Here is a 16,830-nt window from a genome sequence, read left to right as displayed (position 1 = left end):
AGATGCTTTCAGCTATGATAAACAAGTATAAAAAAACCAACCTATCTGAAATAGGATGAGTGTTTTGCGTGCTCTATTTAGTTAAAGAACTGGAGTTAAATAGAATGCCTACTGATGTGACTTGATGACAGTTTATTGTTGATTGTTGCTGTTGCTGTTGATTTCAACTGGGATGGCTTCATTCCAAAAGTGGATTTTACCTGTATTTTGTAAAATTTTACCTCAATTCTGTAAAATTGCTTTGGTAAATGACAGATTCCAGTTGAAGTCTATTGGTTCTTTTGCAGGATTATGAAAAAAACAGTCTATTTCCATGCAATTTTGGCTACAGGTTCTGCCTTCAGTCATTATAGGGTTAGGGTCATGTTGTGCTTATTTCTTGCAAGCATTGAGTTGTAATGATGTATACCGCTTAGCCACATCAAGCAGAGGTTAAGTTTCAGCCAGTTTGGTCACTGAAGAAGAAGAAATTGATACATCTGTGTTGATTTGCACCCTACTTTTAAGTTTATTTTTAGTGGGACATCTTTCAGGCAACCTTTAGCAATTGACACTTTTAGAATTCCAGTCTAGTTCAGTTCATGTAAAGGCTGAGTGCATAGGGAAGGAGTATCTAAAGTTTGTTTAATTTTCATAAAATCAAAGTATACAAGGGTCAACTTGAAATCCTACCACCATTTGTTAAATAGACATTCCGAATCAGTTAAAAAAATGTTTTTTCAAAATGTATTTTAAGTATTTACCAGCAATCATTCGAAAAACTGTAAAATGAGATGTACTTTTACAACATGTCTCTATTTGACCCCCCAGCTAATGTACAGGTGCAAATATAAGATCTGATTTTTGCATTGAATTAAGACTGAAAAAGCGTCGTCTTATACTCCCGGTGTAAACATTAGACCCATTTACGCTATCTCTTCCACATTTCTGACATTATGCAAGCAAATTCAGTTTATTTGGCTATCTCTATCTAATGCTAAAGCTAAGAGATGCAATATAAACTGAATTTAAGCTTCTTGTGCCTACAGTATTCCACAAAATTTCCACACATTCGCGTCATACACTGTTTTTTACCAAAGTGGAATTAGGTGCAAGTGAGAAATCCCCGACAGAGTAGTGAGAGGGCTCAAACTCTTAATATACAGATGAGCTCATCCACGATACACTGCGGCAGGCAACATCACAACGCTCATTAGAATACGAAACAAGCCTTTATTTTCCCTCTCACGAGAGCTCTCATCTCAGAGGGCAAATGGTGAAATCATCACCGGCACGTGTTTTTGCAGTCTCTCCTTCTCCGGCATATCCGGATCGGGGAAACTATACGGGGAAGTCTACTGTAAAGATGTGCTCACGTGTCTGGCTAACATGAGGAGCTCTTAAAAATGCACTCGTATATCATCACGCCAGCATGCATTTCACGGCTAGTCTAGCTTGTCCAGGCTATAAATTTGTTGGGTCGTAGAAGACGACACTATAAATTAGTGTCACTGTAGGGGGGTGTTCTGGGCAGGCCGGCTACTAAATGACTTGGCAATGAGGGGTGGGGGGAGAAGAGGGGATATATGTGCACGTGTGTATGCGAGTGTAAACATTTAAGGGAGGCAAATAAGCAATTTGAGATGGAGGTCGGTTTGGTGAGGTGGATATGGATAGTGATAGTGTGAAAGAGTTCAGGGGGTTTTGAATATATATTCATGTTTAGACTCGTTTGGGGGTAGATTAAGAAAATGAAGGCATAAACTCATTGGATTTTTGTTGTAAAACTATGGTGTATATTTTTTTTTTGCTCATCTCTATTAAGAATAGTACAGCATTGCAAAAATGCATTTTTTCATGGCGGTATATTTACAAACTTGAACTCACATAATCTGCATATAATTGGGTTTATTTCGAATTTTCATAACAGGCCTAACTGTGCTGAATAAAACAACAATACGCAATATATTGAGTTTATATTTTTACCAAAGTTCAGGACTTGAATCATTACCTCAACTTTCACTATTTGGCCATATGTGTATACTATTATATGTAGCGGAATATTACTGCGACCACAATGCCCAAATAACAACACAGGATCTTTTTTTTACGTAACAATGATCATTACCAGTGGGGCCGGCTGAATTGTAAGCCTGTGGATATTTGTGTGACCACATCAAATGTTTTTGCCACCCCTCCTACTGACCCGTGTGTGTGTATGTGAGTGTGTGTGTGTAAACATACCCGCACACACACCCAGCCTTGTTGCTGCCTGCCACACAATCACAGCTCCCTCTTTAAGATCTGATGTAATGAGCCCCAACCAACCCCCCTACCGCTGCCACCACTACCACCACCACCACCACCCGCCGTTTTGGTGTGGTCAGTGAGCAAGCCTTAAGCCTAGAGTGTCAAACTCGGGTTGGTTCGCGGGCTGCTTTAACGTCAATTTGATTTCACGTGGGCCGGACCATTCTAGATATAATATTTAGATTTCTTTTTAGATAAATGGATTAAAAGAACTGGATTAAAAGCCCTGAATATTCCGTTTTTTATAGATCTAAAACAAGGATTATTTTAGATTTTTTAAAATATATTTTTAGATTTTTTAAATATATTTTTAGATTTTACAAAATGATTTTTGAACTAAAAACTGAAAAAATGGCTAAAAAATGACATTTATTGATTTTAAAGGGAGAAAATCAGGAAATGTAATATACATCTATACTCTTCATTTTAATTTGATCCTAAAACAGAAAGTCAGCACTCATAATTCACTTTCCCGGGCCACACAAAATGCTGCATTAGGCCAGATTTGGCCCCCAACCCGCCACTTTGACACATGTCCCTTTAGGCTGTGGCGCACCATGTTACGACAACGTCATACACCACTGCGTGTCAATTTGCCTGTGTGCGTAGTCCCCTCCTGGACGTGTGTTCGCCTGCCTACAGGGTTCTTATTTTCTAATGCGTACACGGCACAGGATGCGTCACTAGAAGTCAGAGTGCTTAGGTACCTGCACATGTGCACAAATGGTGTAAATATCTCGCTTCCTGTTTTAACTGACTTCTTCGGCCTGCTAACTTCTTCTTTGGTGACTTCATGTCACGCGGCTGATGTAAGCAGCAGTTATTAGCCAAAGATCATACAGTCAGCTGCTGTAACTGTCTATCTAATAATAATATAATAATCAGACATAGGCTTTGTCGTCATCATTAACAATAAAAGCCTAATTGTCATCATACCCAGAAACTGTGTATGACAAAATTGGTCTCTATAAGGTGCGTTTTCATGGCAAAAGACCCAAATAAGGGATAATTTCGGATTTGTTGTCTTTTAGAGATGAAAAAAAAGTTTGATATGACTTCCATTGATACCATCTACCAAGATATAACTCAATTTTCCACAATTTTGTACCCCATCCAAGATGTTAACTGTATTTTATCTTCTCATTGCAGTTATTCCAGCTCCAGGTGGATCTTTTGTATGGACTTGACTTCAGCACATTCATGGAAATTCATCTTAACTCACTTGAACCACTTGGAGGTACTACTTTTGATTATATAATTATTTTTTAAAAATATTGGTGATGACAGAAAAATCCTACCTCAAACCTTACAAAAACATACCTAATATACATTCATGACCTTTAACCTGGCAACTATTAGATTGAATCTTAATCATTTTGGAAAGATTTTTGGCTGGTTTTAGCTTAAAACATGCTTCTCTTCACTACATTTATTTATTCCATAAAAAAAAATAACAAGTGCAGACAAACTAATATTACACATCTTCCAAGAAAATATGTTTAAATTCCTTGTTCTTATTCATTAAAATCCTCCCATTCAGTTTATAATTACATCTATAATTCACAACAATAAAAAAAAGTCAGGTAGGGATGGAATAGTTTTTCAGTAAACTGTATGAATGAAGATAATTGAATTGAAAGCATTTATTGGCATTGTATGAGTACAATAAGATTTAAAGCTTTACCATAGAGTGCATACATAAATATTTAGGCATAAAAAAAAGATGGATCTAGATTTACGATACAGGTCATTTTATGTTTTCTGCTCACGTCATGTAGACAGAAAGCAAATGCGTGAATGAAGCCTCCCTCAATTGAATGAATGGCGTCGCTGCTGACGACTGAATGAAGGAGATTTGTATTGGTGCTGGAAAGGTTACAATTTCAGGCACGTGTCTTGCTATCGACCCATTCACTTTCCTCCACCATCCTATTCTAGAATTTCTCTGCTTTCTCATTGGTCGACTGGATTTTCTTCTTTCTTGGTAGCCCTCAGTGTGCCGCTGTCAATCAGTAAGTCGACGGGCAACACCTCGTTATTCTACCCTCCCCATTTTTTTGCTGCTGTAAGTTGTGGTGATGTTTGTGAATGAGTGTGCGAGGAGCAGGATGTGAATGAAAAATGAGAATTTAGGGGACGAGGTAGGGTAGAATGGACAGAAACGGGGGTCCGGGTGGGTTCCAATGAAATGCGTGGAAGGATGAAGAAACTAAAGAGATGAAAATCGAATGCGGAAATGGCGACAAACTGGAGAAATTGTGAATTTGAATGGACACACCTTAGCGCAACTATCCTTTTTGTGAATGTGTGCCGGTGGGGAATCTCCCCAACCTGGCAACCGCGTACATTTGCTTTCCTCGGCGAGCTCCGTGCTTTGAATAATAACGGGGTTACCCAGGCAACCGGCCTCAGATGATGGATGGGTTTGGCCCTGATAAACAGAGCACGGAGCCAATCTGTGTCTCTGTGTGTGTGTGTCTGTGTGTCACTGGGCGTCGGATGTCGCAGTGGGACTTTTTTGTTCGGGGGGGGGGCAATTATTATCAAGCGTCTTCCGACCTACGTTGATGGTCGTTTGTGTGTCGATAGTTGTTTGCAGTTTTTGGGTTTTGCCACACAGGTGTTGTTTTCCAGTCTTTTGCGATGACACTGAATGACCTTGCTAGGAGGCCGGCCAGGTGAATTGTGGGTCATCACACTACACACACACACATACACATGTCACTGACTCATTCATTAGCTTATGGTTGTAATAAGGCAATTGGAAGGGAAGAAGTGGTTTGGTTGTTACTCACCTCTGTGTGGCATGTAAATTAATAAGCCAGCTACTTGATTTGATTCAATATGGTTGAAAAGGAGGGTTGGTCTGTGTGTTAGAACACTTAATAGCAGATGTTGTGAGGAAAAATTCCTAGTGTTGACGTGTATTGACTTGTCAAACTGACTTGCTAAGAATGAATGATTAAAAAAATACTTTGTTATGTTATAAGTAATTTTCCCTCTAATTTTTCGTTGGTCTGGGCAGAAAGACAACCTCCATGAGCGCACTGAGTACCAGTGTGAGTGACATGATTGGTCGCTATGGGCACACCAGTATCACACCTGGTATAAGCAGGTGCATGTCAATGTTCCCGCTAATATTTCATGTAAAACATGCTGTAAAACATGAAAAAAATCATAAGAGTGGACAGAGCTACTACCATTGGCTGTCGAGTAAACGGCGCCATTATGGGGAAAGGGGTAAAAAAAAAAAGTTTGGATTTTATTTACTGCGCGCCATATGATTGCTGCTGCGCAGAGAAGACGAGAGTAGTGCGCAATTGCTTAGAGGGAACATTGGTCATAAGTAGTATATGATAACTCTAGTCTAAAAGTTCACAAGGAACTATTAAAGTCATATTTGGATTTTAGGATTTGATCCATTGATTTAATTTGCATGTTTCTTAAAGCAAGATTGTTTTTTAACTACTCAGCCAACAGATGGCTTGCCACTTGGAAACGATGACTGGTTAAAATACAGCCAAAATCTTAAGACTTAGACTTTAGTAGTGTTAAATGTTAAAGCTTGCTTTTGCGATGCTCTTTTCCTCAGTTGTCTTTGCTAGCAACCATTCCGGAACGTGCTTAGTCTGGAACAGATCAGGTTTTGAGGAACTTGCCATAAATAGCATAAACAGTCCTACTCATAGGCCCAATGTGAGTGAGTGAGTGAGTGAGTGACGCTGTAAAGCCTATCAAAGTGTTGCTAAAGAGCAGTCGTGAATAGAAAGACTTGTTGCCACGTGACAATTTCAACAACAACTGCTCCAATGTCAACGCCAAACGCAAAGCCCAAACTGTCCAAATGCCAAACGCTCACGTTTGAACTATACGGAACTTCCCAGGGAAAAAAAAAATCTGAGGTAGTCATATTCAGTTGACTGAGATTTGAACTGTCAATGATAGCAACTCCATCTTTTCTGATTTTCCCTCTCATCCATCCCTGCAGTATTAAATCATGTCAGAGCTTTCTGCAAGAGTGCTGTAGGGACATAGCCCAGCCATCGTTGCCGAGTCCGATCCTCTGCTTGTTGCCATGACGACCCACCTCTTAAGACAATGTTCAAAACAGATTTTATTGGTTTAGTTTATCCTGCTGTGGATTTAGTTTTTGAGATAATGACTGGTGTATTTCACAAAAGGCTTCAGGTTGACTTTGATTGTGACAAAAGGGTCAAGGTGTCTAATCTAATGAAACTAGGAAGTATGGTTAGGATAGTGGTTGTATTTGTATATTTTTGTTGTTGGTTCATTGGACTCTCACAGTCAAAACGGATTGGACATCTAGGAGTGTCAGTTGCATTGAAATATGAGCTGGTTGAAGTGATTGGTCATCTATAGTTGTCAATTTTTACGTTCCTTCCTTGTCATGTTAAGGTACTTTGACTTCCTTTTGTATAATTTCATTGGATTTTTCCGGGCTGCTTCATTTAATAATAATAATAATCGGACATAGGCTTTTTCGTCATCATAAACAACAAAAGCCTAATTGTCATCACACCCAGAAACGGTGTATGACGAAAGTCATTACACAGAAGGGACGATGTGTTGTGCTACCGCAAGTTTAGAGTCCTGATAGTTTGGGGAAAAATGTCCTTTTGACTGATTTTTTTGCCCATTTCTAAGTTACTCGCTGTTGTTTTAGGAGCATTTGAAGGTTCTTTGTCAGTTCATTGGCTACAATTTATTTGTAGAAAGTGATTTCCCAATGAAATTCCAGGAAGACAATAGTAGAGGTAACTAGTGTCCAGTTAACAAAATAACGGGGCAAAATAATAATATGTCTTTCATACTTTGGCCCTACTACCCTGCCCTCGCCCAGATATTCTTAGAAAATTCTAAAACAAACAAATAATATTGCATTCATTCTCAACCGTGGCAAGAAGTGGTGGATTTCCCGTTATTGGGTTCAGGTCCATTGAGGACAAAAAAAAAAAAGACGGCATGCAAAAAAAGAATGATTGGGAGCAAACATTTTGACTACAGATTTTCACAAATCCTGTTATTGGGAGTCTTTCCAGACCTCGTGTTCCCAATGCAGATTAAATCCTACAAATATACACACACATATACACACACGCATACACATAAATCCAGAGCAGTTGGAAGTACTGCTGCTCACTGCACACGCTCCTCTTAACCAGACATGGCTCTCAACTCAGTCCTTTTTTGACTACTGTACATTGTAGTAGTTTTATCATTTGTTTTTCCTTATTAAAATACAGATAGTTACATTTTGACATTGGCAACTGTTTGGCGAAAACTTGTTTTATTTCTATTTGAATTCATCTTTTATGGGTTTTTCTGGATTATTGTGGTTCTGTTACTGATTTTTGTGTAGAAAGTATTTCAAGGCCTAACTATTGGGAAGCAAATTTAGACAAATGTGTAAATATATATAGAGAAATATAAGGTTTATTATATATTATTCAATCACATTTTGTTGTACATTTCAATTCAGAGAGGCACATTTTGCATGTAAGCCACATATTGCCAACAATAATAACTAAACAAACACAATTTAGTCCTTCACATTTATATATAGATGATTTTCAATCAAAATGAAATGGTTTGCTCCATTTACAACTTCAGTTTCTTTTATTTTTAAGTATATTAACTTTTAATTAGACTCTAACTGAGACTCTTCTTGTACTCAGTTCAGACATTGCCTTCAAATACTACATCATGCCCTTAGATGCCTACTATATACCCATTTCCCCTTATTTTTCCACCTTCATCTATACACCCCCTCTTCCAAAGAGTGTGGTGCGAATTATGCAATCTACCGTATACGTAAGGGAGGTGTGCTGCTAAGACAAATGCTTCTAGGAAGCACAAACCTTTGAGCGAGTCGATATGTGACTTACGGCACCCCTTAGCCATCCCCCTTGTGACTTGTGTTATCTCCATTAATACAATCATTTCCAATAAGTCTTGCCACATTTTCCTCCCATCACATAGCCTGTGCGCAATCTTATAAGGCTGCCAAGCAATAGCCAGCCCCCATTTTCATCTTCAGGAGCAGACATCTGGAGCTCACAAGCCCCTCGCCATCCTTTCCCCCCCGCCCCCAACTTCATCATCTCATCTCTGTCATGATTACACTTTGCCTTGGTGACCTGCGATGATGTAACCGCTTTTTTTTTGGCAGTGGGCTCCCCCCCGCCCTCAACCAGAATTATATTCTTCATCTTTTCCAGATCCGCCACCATCTCAGACGCTGGGTATTAAAAAGTTTTAATCTTGTTCCTAATGCCGTTCCCAGCAAAAAAAAAAAAAAAAGCTCAATGGGAATACATTTGGTTTTGGAGTATGGATTTTGGAATATTCCCAGATGGTTTAATGCTCTAAATATGAAGATATAAGACAGTAAGGGGGAGCATTTTGTTGTGTTACCAAGTCAAAGATAAATAGAAGCGTAAATAGAGTTAATGAATGTCTTACACAAGTCCTCAATTTTCTTTCTCCTCACCTGGTGACCGCAGGTCAGAAAAAGGATCTGTTTGTTCTTCATCTATTGTTATCAGAAGTTATGACTAATGAGTTTTAATGGCCTATGTGTGTGTGTTTGTCTTAAAAAGATAAACATTTCTTTTAGTACTGCCGTCCTATTTTGCAATGGAAAACCAGGTGAGCAGCTTTGACTGGAAAGTCACGTTAGAAACAATGGAATTGCTTCATTACTTGGCTTTTGATCGTCTCTTAAAAAATTGCTATTGCAACACATGAATACAAAAGCTAAGGACATTCATTAATCACTTGACCTAGAGATGAACTGGACTTGAAATGGGTGGTTTACAGGACAGTGCGTTTACTGTACCTGATTGATTGCTGGCATTTGCCGATATAGGAGTCAAATTTTAGGCTTTTTTTAATTCTGAAGATTTATACAAGTTCAGCAAATATTGGAAGGAAGGATTGACATGTTTGTCTGTTTGAGTCATTCTTCGGCAGTGCCCATTTTTCTTTATCCCTCGCTTTCTCTTTGCATGGTGGTTTGTGCAGTGACATTTTAGGCCTCTCTCTCAAGTATTCAGTCAGAGTCGGCACTGCAGCAGGGTTGCCTAGTAGACTAATCAAGAGCGAGCCTGAGCCAAAGACTCTAAAGTCGTCATGTCGCAGGTTCACCTCCACATTCTCCACTTCTTGGTCAATTCATTTCCTTTCACTTGCCCATTTTTGCCCATTTTCGGATTAAGAATTGTTTTTTTGTAGAATTGACAAATATTTTTTAGCCAGGTGGGGTCAAGGAAAGACAAAACATAGCGAGAAAGCAGTGATAATACTTCGAGAAGTAAGTAGAGGATTGAATAAAGCGTACGACATGAATCACCGTCTTCATCCTCAGGACTGTCTCAAAGGCTGACTCACTCTTTATTAGCAGCTCCACTGCTGTCAGCTGCTTACTGACTGACACAGGCTACAAAACACACCATCTTAGCAGTACTTACTGTGTACTGTTTGTAGTAGTACTTCCAATGCAACATTTGGGCTTTAAGATTGTTTTGTTGCAGTAAAGAAGCATATAGCAAATTTGGATGCTATTTTTTAAATGTCAAATAACATTGGAAATAAAAATATCAGGATATAAGGCACTGCAAACTTAAAGAAACAGTGCAACTTTATTACCAACTTAGAAAATTTCTAATAAAGTGCTACTGTTTATTTCTGTTTGTATTGGCTTATAACTGCAAAAAACTGATCTGATCTAAGTGGAGATTGCACCGATCAATATGCTCGATTAGCCATTAAGCTCGCAGAGTGGGAACATCCCCGTCTGTCCAACTGGATGATCACGCCAAGGTCAGATAGGAAGTTCCATTTTGTGGATGGCAGTGTGGCAACCTCTAGGTCAACTCATTGAAATCTTTACCAATCAACGCATTTGTCTTTCTTGCTTGTCTTTAACCATTTTTAGCTAATTGCATCTTGATTTAATATCCTCACAATGTCACTAGGCCTCCATTATTCTATGCTTATTTATCGAGATAATAGTAAAATGACAGGCAAAGTTGCAAATCAGCCATTTTGGTTGAAAGCGTCTTATCCTTTCATGCATTTTCAAGAGTCTTGCCCTGATACTAATGCATGTCGTCAATGAGTCCATCACTAAAGGCAAGAAGGCTATATAGTAGTACTTCTAAATTATATAACCACTTTCTGGAAGCGTAGAACGAAGGTGGCGCCGAGGATTAATCAGAGATTAAATGAAGGACACGTTGATACAATCAGTTTTTTTGCTGAATCATGCCCTTGCTGGGTTAGCGTTTCATTGATTGACTGTCAAATGAAAACTGTGTTAAAGAAGCATAAGATGGTTCGCCAATGTGAAGGCGCACGGGTTTTGTTAGAAAGGAAAGATCTGATGGAAAAACATGTGGTAGCATAGTCATTGTCTCGGAGTAATAAATAGGAGAGTGAGTCAAAAGGGGGGAGTTGTTGACACAACTGTGTAAGCAAAGTGCATTTTTTTGTGATTGTAATGGAGATGATTTCCATGACGACAATGGGGAAAATTAACAATCAAACAGCAATTAGATGTTAATAGGATGGTTGAATATGAAGTTGGCTTTATTTCAGGTTTAACAAGTCTTGTTCAAGGGTTGAAATCTTGTTTTTTTTTAGTTGGCGATTGGAAAACATTGGACCAATCACTTGTGTTAGGTTGATCAATAATTATACTTTAATATAATGATAACACAATACAGGCAGACATCTGGATTAACTAAGGACAGTTAATTAATTTAGCAAGTTGGCTGTATTCCAGGTTAAACAAGACTTTTTCAAGGGTTCAAATCTTGTTTTTTTTTTTAGTTGGCGAATGGAAAACATTGGACCAATCACTTGTTTTGGTCAAAACTAGCTATTGCTGCTATTGATAGTGCTACCAGTTAGTGAAATTTTCAGAAGGCGACGTTTATGTATTTCCTTCCGTACATCGTAGTTTTTTTGTCTGTGTTTATATTCATGATAAATGGAGTACAAAAAAAGCTTGACCAAACTTTTTCTCATTGGCATTTATTAAGCCCTTGGCTTTATGACCTGCTTTTTTTCGGATTCAAGTGAAGCTCAAGAGAGAGGGTGATTCATACAATGGAGTCCTTCCAAAAGACCACTCAAATACACACACACACACATAGTCACTATCAATTGAAACTCTTGTCTAATTTACACTCACTCATTTACATATAAAGCACGGTTACATAGCTTAAAATGAGTCCGCACTATGCTGTGTTATTGCATCTGAACATGGTCTTTCATCACCCCCCTGGTTTCTCTCCCCCTCTATCTCCAACGTTCCTCAACCAAACTTGGATGGCAATTAATGTCCAAGCGTGCCTCTGACATCACATATTTTCCACTTGGGCTAGCTTGGCTGACTTTCAGATAGCGGCTTTGATATCACACTCGGTTGGCTGGTTTACAGGGCTTCCCCCACCCGCCCAAACTGCCCACCCGCCCACTGATGGGCTTTTGGAACTGCACTTTGTATGGTGGAGCCACGCTATTTCACACTTCAATGGGATCAATGGAATGCGCTTCATATTCCGTGTGAGAGGAACAATAGGCATAATGTACTTGTGGGTAAAATACCTACAGTTGAGGTAGATGTCCTATAGTTGTTGCAGTTTCCATAATTCAAGGATCATGTTAGAATCCTACCCAAAAATTGGTAGAAAATCATTTTCCCACTACACAAATGGAGCAACTTTTTAACCAATAGACACATTAATAGCAAGGATGGGAACCTGTAATACTTTGCAATACATTTTACAATGCAAGAGTTAGCATTATATTATAACACAAGATAGTAATAGACATAGATGGTGGATGTTAACCACACTTAGTTATTGCCAAAGTGCCAGATGATCTAACTTTTGTCCCTCTCTTTCTGTCTCTCTTTGCCACTTGGGTTAATCCTTTTATGATGCACTCTAACCCTAACCCTAACCCTATTGAGAAAGCTTAACTTCTTCTACGTGTGCATCTGTGATTCCACATTTGACATGCATTGTTTTAATCTCATGCAAATTTAATTAAGGTCTTCTTTTTATTTGCACCAATGGAAAAAAAACAGTATTTTTGCATATTTTATTTGCAGTGAAGAAAATATTCATTTTTTACTAGAGTGGTGATAGATATTTAAATATATATTTGTACATTAACGCCAACAAATGGTCATTAGCGACCAATAGAAACGTGTAATCTGATTTTTGTTTTAAATCAGCACATTTATAGGTCACTAGAAAAATTGCATTGTCAAATTTTTGATGCAAAATGCTCCAATTTAGTGATGCAGCTCAGTTAATGTTTTTTTATTTTTAATAGTTAAATAAAGGGGAAAAAAGCTAATCTTTACTGGATATAAAAAGAGTTGCAGGTGTACCAAATAAGGCACCGAGTGAGTCATACTGCGTGTGTGTGTGTCTTTGCGTGCAAACTCGAAAGTACACAGCTTGATGACAAAGATAAAATAGGTTTAGTGTCCTTGATGACAGCCTGGCAACCAAAACTGGCGTGACAACTTGCTGAAACAAGCCAGAATGTGTTTCTCTCCTTCCTCCCTGAAGAGCAGCAGGGGGTAAAAGAAATCAATAAATAAATACATTAAATCAAAGGAACACACACAAACATAGCTATGCTATCTGGGAAAGACCCTTTTGGAAATAATGGGTGGAGTTTTAGCCTGTTAATAACAATAATTATAATAATTGGACATAGGCTTTGTCATCATCATTAACTCAACAAACAAGAAAAGCCTAATTGTCATCATACCCAGAAACTGCATAGACGAAATTGGTAGTACTTCTCCATAAGGTGCGTTTTCTCTGCAAAAGACCCAAATAAGTGATAATTTCGGACTCGTAAAAACAGACTATTTAGGGCTTTTTCTTCCAGTTATTTTAATCGAATTTAATAAATATAATTAAAATTAAAGATCTAAAATGTTCCGGCACCCTTGCCATAGAAAAATCTGACATGGATGTATACATATATATAAAAAAAGACTATAAAAACAATATTCCCCATTTGACAATTTCACTCAATGTCGTACATTGATGGAGCAAAAAATGTCTCTTAGTGCAAAATCACTCATACAGGCACTTGATATCCACTCGACTGACTTATGCAATTGGGAGCAGCCACTAATCACGGCAGTTTCCACTTTTTTTCCCCACACTCGACCTTGACGCACTCACGGGGAAAGCCGTCATCATCTGAAACGCACTCCTCAATTCAATGCGCAACACCACTCGGTAGGGACGACCTTACCCCGCATTTGACGCCACGTTGATGAGTTAGTTTCAACTGCGAGTTTAAAGTTCACTTGCATTTTGCTGAGTCGAGTACGCTGACTGAATATGTAATTACAGTAAAAGCAACAGTTCAAAAAAGGTCAAAATGAAGGCAGTCATTTTATTGGAAGCATCTGAGTTTGAACTGTATTTATTCGTAGTCATCGGTATTATAAATCATTAGGACAATGACCAAAGTACTATGGTTAATTTCATTGAAGTATTTGTCAAAAACATGAGTAGATATAAAGTATACAGTTGCATTTGCAGTTGTCATTGCTGGATATTTGTTTAAAAACTGAAAATTTGACAGATGGGCCGGCACAAGATACGATACATATAAAAAAGTGCATCCGTTAACAGTACATATGAAACATAAACAGAAAAAAAGGAGTCAAGTATTAACATACTCATCACTCATCATTAAAGTAAAATTATAAAGTACAAAGTCAAGTAAAAATGAATGTAGTAAGACATTAAAATGTAATTTAAAAAATGATAGAGGGACTATAAAACACAAAAAAACAAATAAGAGTGGACAGAGCTACTGCCACTAGCTTCCGCATGACGCCACCATCTTGGGAGGAAAAAAAAACTATTTGGACAATGTCGGCGGGCCGGATTAAAAAGCCTAGCGGGCCAGAAGTGGCCCGCAGGCCGTAGTTTGCCCATGTCTGGACTAGCTGCATATAGTGTTAAAGCTAAGAAATCCAACAGAATGTAGGCTGAATTTAAGAATCTTTTGTGGGCTATAGTCAAAAACATCTTGATTATTTAACTCAGCCCTCCTAAAAAATGGGCTTTAGAGTGAACATGACTTAAATTGAAGGGGCGCCATGTTTTGAGGGAATACATGGGAGGATATAACTCTCCAAGAAAACTCTTGATTTTTTTCTTTCTTCACAAGTCAACTTTCTCTTCTCTCACTTATTGTCACCATCCTTTATTTCCCTTCATTTTTCTTCACACCCACCTTTATCCAGCACTTTTCCACCTTAATCTTCTCTCACCTGCATCGACTCCAGCATCTTTTACCAAGCGTCGCAGCTTCCGTTAGCGCGCCGCCGCCGCAGTCACGATTCCAGTGTGCTTTTGCAGCAAAGCTAAGGCCGTTGAAGCGTTTTATTATATTAAGTGGAACTGACACAGATAAGAGATAAGCGAGAGGAGGAGGAGGAGGAGGGGGGAAGCCAACAAGAGGAAAAACTCCTTGAGTGGTGGAGGCAGTTAGGAAGCAAAAAAAAAAAAAGAGGGGAGGCTCTTCACATTGAAGAGGAGAGATGAGAGAAAAAGCGTGACCAGGCAGAAAACCAAGGAGACAGCAGCCTAATGAGCAACCCATCCACGTGAGCTTTGGGGGGGACTAAACTTCAATTTAAAACCTGCCTTTAACATTTTTTGCTAAGCAAAGCATTCTAGTCCATCCCTAGATTTGCATCTTTCATCGTCCAAGAAATAACGGCAACATAGATTTCCCCGTTCAAGGACAAACTATCCTTATATACTCACTTTTTTATTAGCTTGGATGCTAACATGAGTGTGGTTACAAAGTGTAGCTCCTTTAAGAGGTGATGGTACACTCAGGTGTGAACCTGACTTGTAGTTGCTATGGAAACCATTGGTGGGTAGGTTTGAGACGTGTTTTTTTTTAGTGGTCTTTTGTAGGACTGAAGATGAGGATTTAATTGTTGTAATGGGAGTCAGATTGGGTTAAATTGGGGAGATGGGAGTAAGGATGCTGAATCATGGAAGGATGCTAGACTGCTTAATCATTGGAATTGTGTATTTGGTTCAGCTCAATTGGGATTTGGCATCCCGCCATTCACTTTGGAAACTTGATTTTCAAGGACTGGACTGGTCCATTCGTCCTTCAGCATTTTCTTTTATTCTACAGTACATGTGTCAAAGTGGCGGCCCCGGGGCCAAATCTGGCCCGTTGTATCATTTTGTGTGGTCCGGGAAAGTAAATCATGTGTGCTGACTTTCTGTTTTAGGATCAAATGAATAGTATAGATGTAAATTAAATGTCCTAATTTTCCCCCTTTTAAATCAATAATTGTCATATTTTAATCATTTTTTTTTGTGTTTTTAGGTCAAAAATGATTTTGTAAAATCTAAAAATATATTTTAAAAAAGCTAAAATATACATTGTTTTAGATCTCTAAAAACTGAATATTCAGGGCTTTTAATCCAGTTCTTTTAATCCATTTATTTAAAAAAAATCTAAATATTATATCTAAAATTGTCCGGCCTACGTGAAATCAACTTTTGGCCTGAGAAGGCTGATGGCCCGCCAGGTTTATTAATGCCCACTCTTATTTTTGGTGTTGTTTTGCCTAGTTTGACTTTGAAATAACGTATATATCTTTTAACACTACCTTTTGGACACACTTCTATTTTCCCTAAAGCTGTTTTTCGAGCTGCCCGATTGATTCATTGCTCTTTGAACCTTTTGTACAAGGCTAGAATGGATTACCTCAATCCACTTAATTCTCTTTGTGACTCGTTTCACACGGTCGCCTTCACTATTTGACTTTTCTTCTAAACTCACGATCCTAAAAACCAAATTCCTTTTTTTTCCTTTCTAAATTCACCTATTATCATTTTCCACATTCCTTAAAAAACATTTTTTTGCATTTTGATGCCAAATAGAGGCTATGAAGGAAGGGAAAGAGCAAAAAAAAAAAAAAGGAATAGTGCCGCAATCTCAGCATCCCCTGAGGTGGAGTCTGTGAATCAGTTAAAGCATAATTAATATTAACAGGAAAAAATCTATTTTTACATCAGTGCATATTGTAGTTTTTTCTTTTTTTTTCGTTCTCTCTGCGCATCTCCAGCTTTTGATGTGTCTTGCTTGGTGTGTGTTTGAAAACGTGGGTGCTTGCTTTTGTGTATGTATGTGGGAAAGAGAGATGGGGTGGGTGGGAATTGGCCTGCACAGACCTCCCCTCCCACCCACCCACAGCTCCAGCGAGGGGAAAGTAGAGCAGTGGAGCACACGTGAGGCAGCAAGAGCGTGGATTATTGCACTTGTTTGTGCGCATGTGCGCAAATCTAAGGGTGGGATGAAAGAGTGCATGAGCAATATGCTCATAGGGGTAGAGCATCTTTTTTGATTTATTTATGTTTGCATTTTCTCTCAAAAAAAAGGAAGCCAAACTTTAAAAAAAAGCAAAAAATAGACCACATGAAATGTGGACTTTTT

The sequence above is a fragment of the Stigmatopora nigra genome, chromosome 9, assembly GCF_051989575.1.
Source record: "Stigmatopora nigra isolate UIUO_SnigA chromosome 9, RoL_Snig_1.1, whole genome shotgun sequence".
In the NCBI taxonomy this organism is placed as follows: Eukaryota; Metazoa; Chordata; class Actinopteri; order Syngnathiformes; family Syngnathidae; genus Stigmatopora; species Stigmatopora nigra.
Note: the sequence above shows the minus strand (reverse complement) of the source record.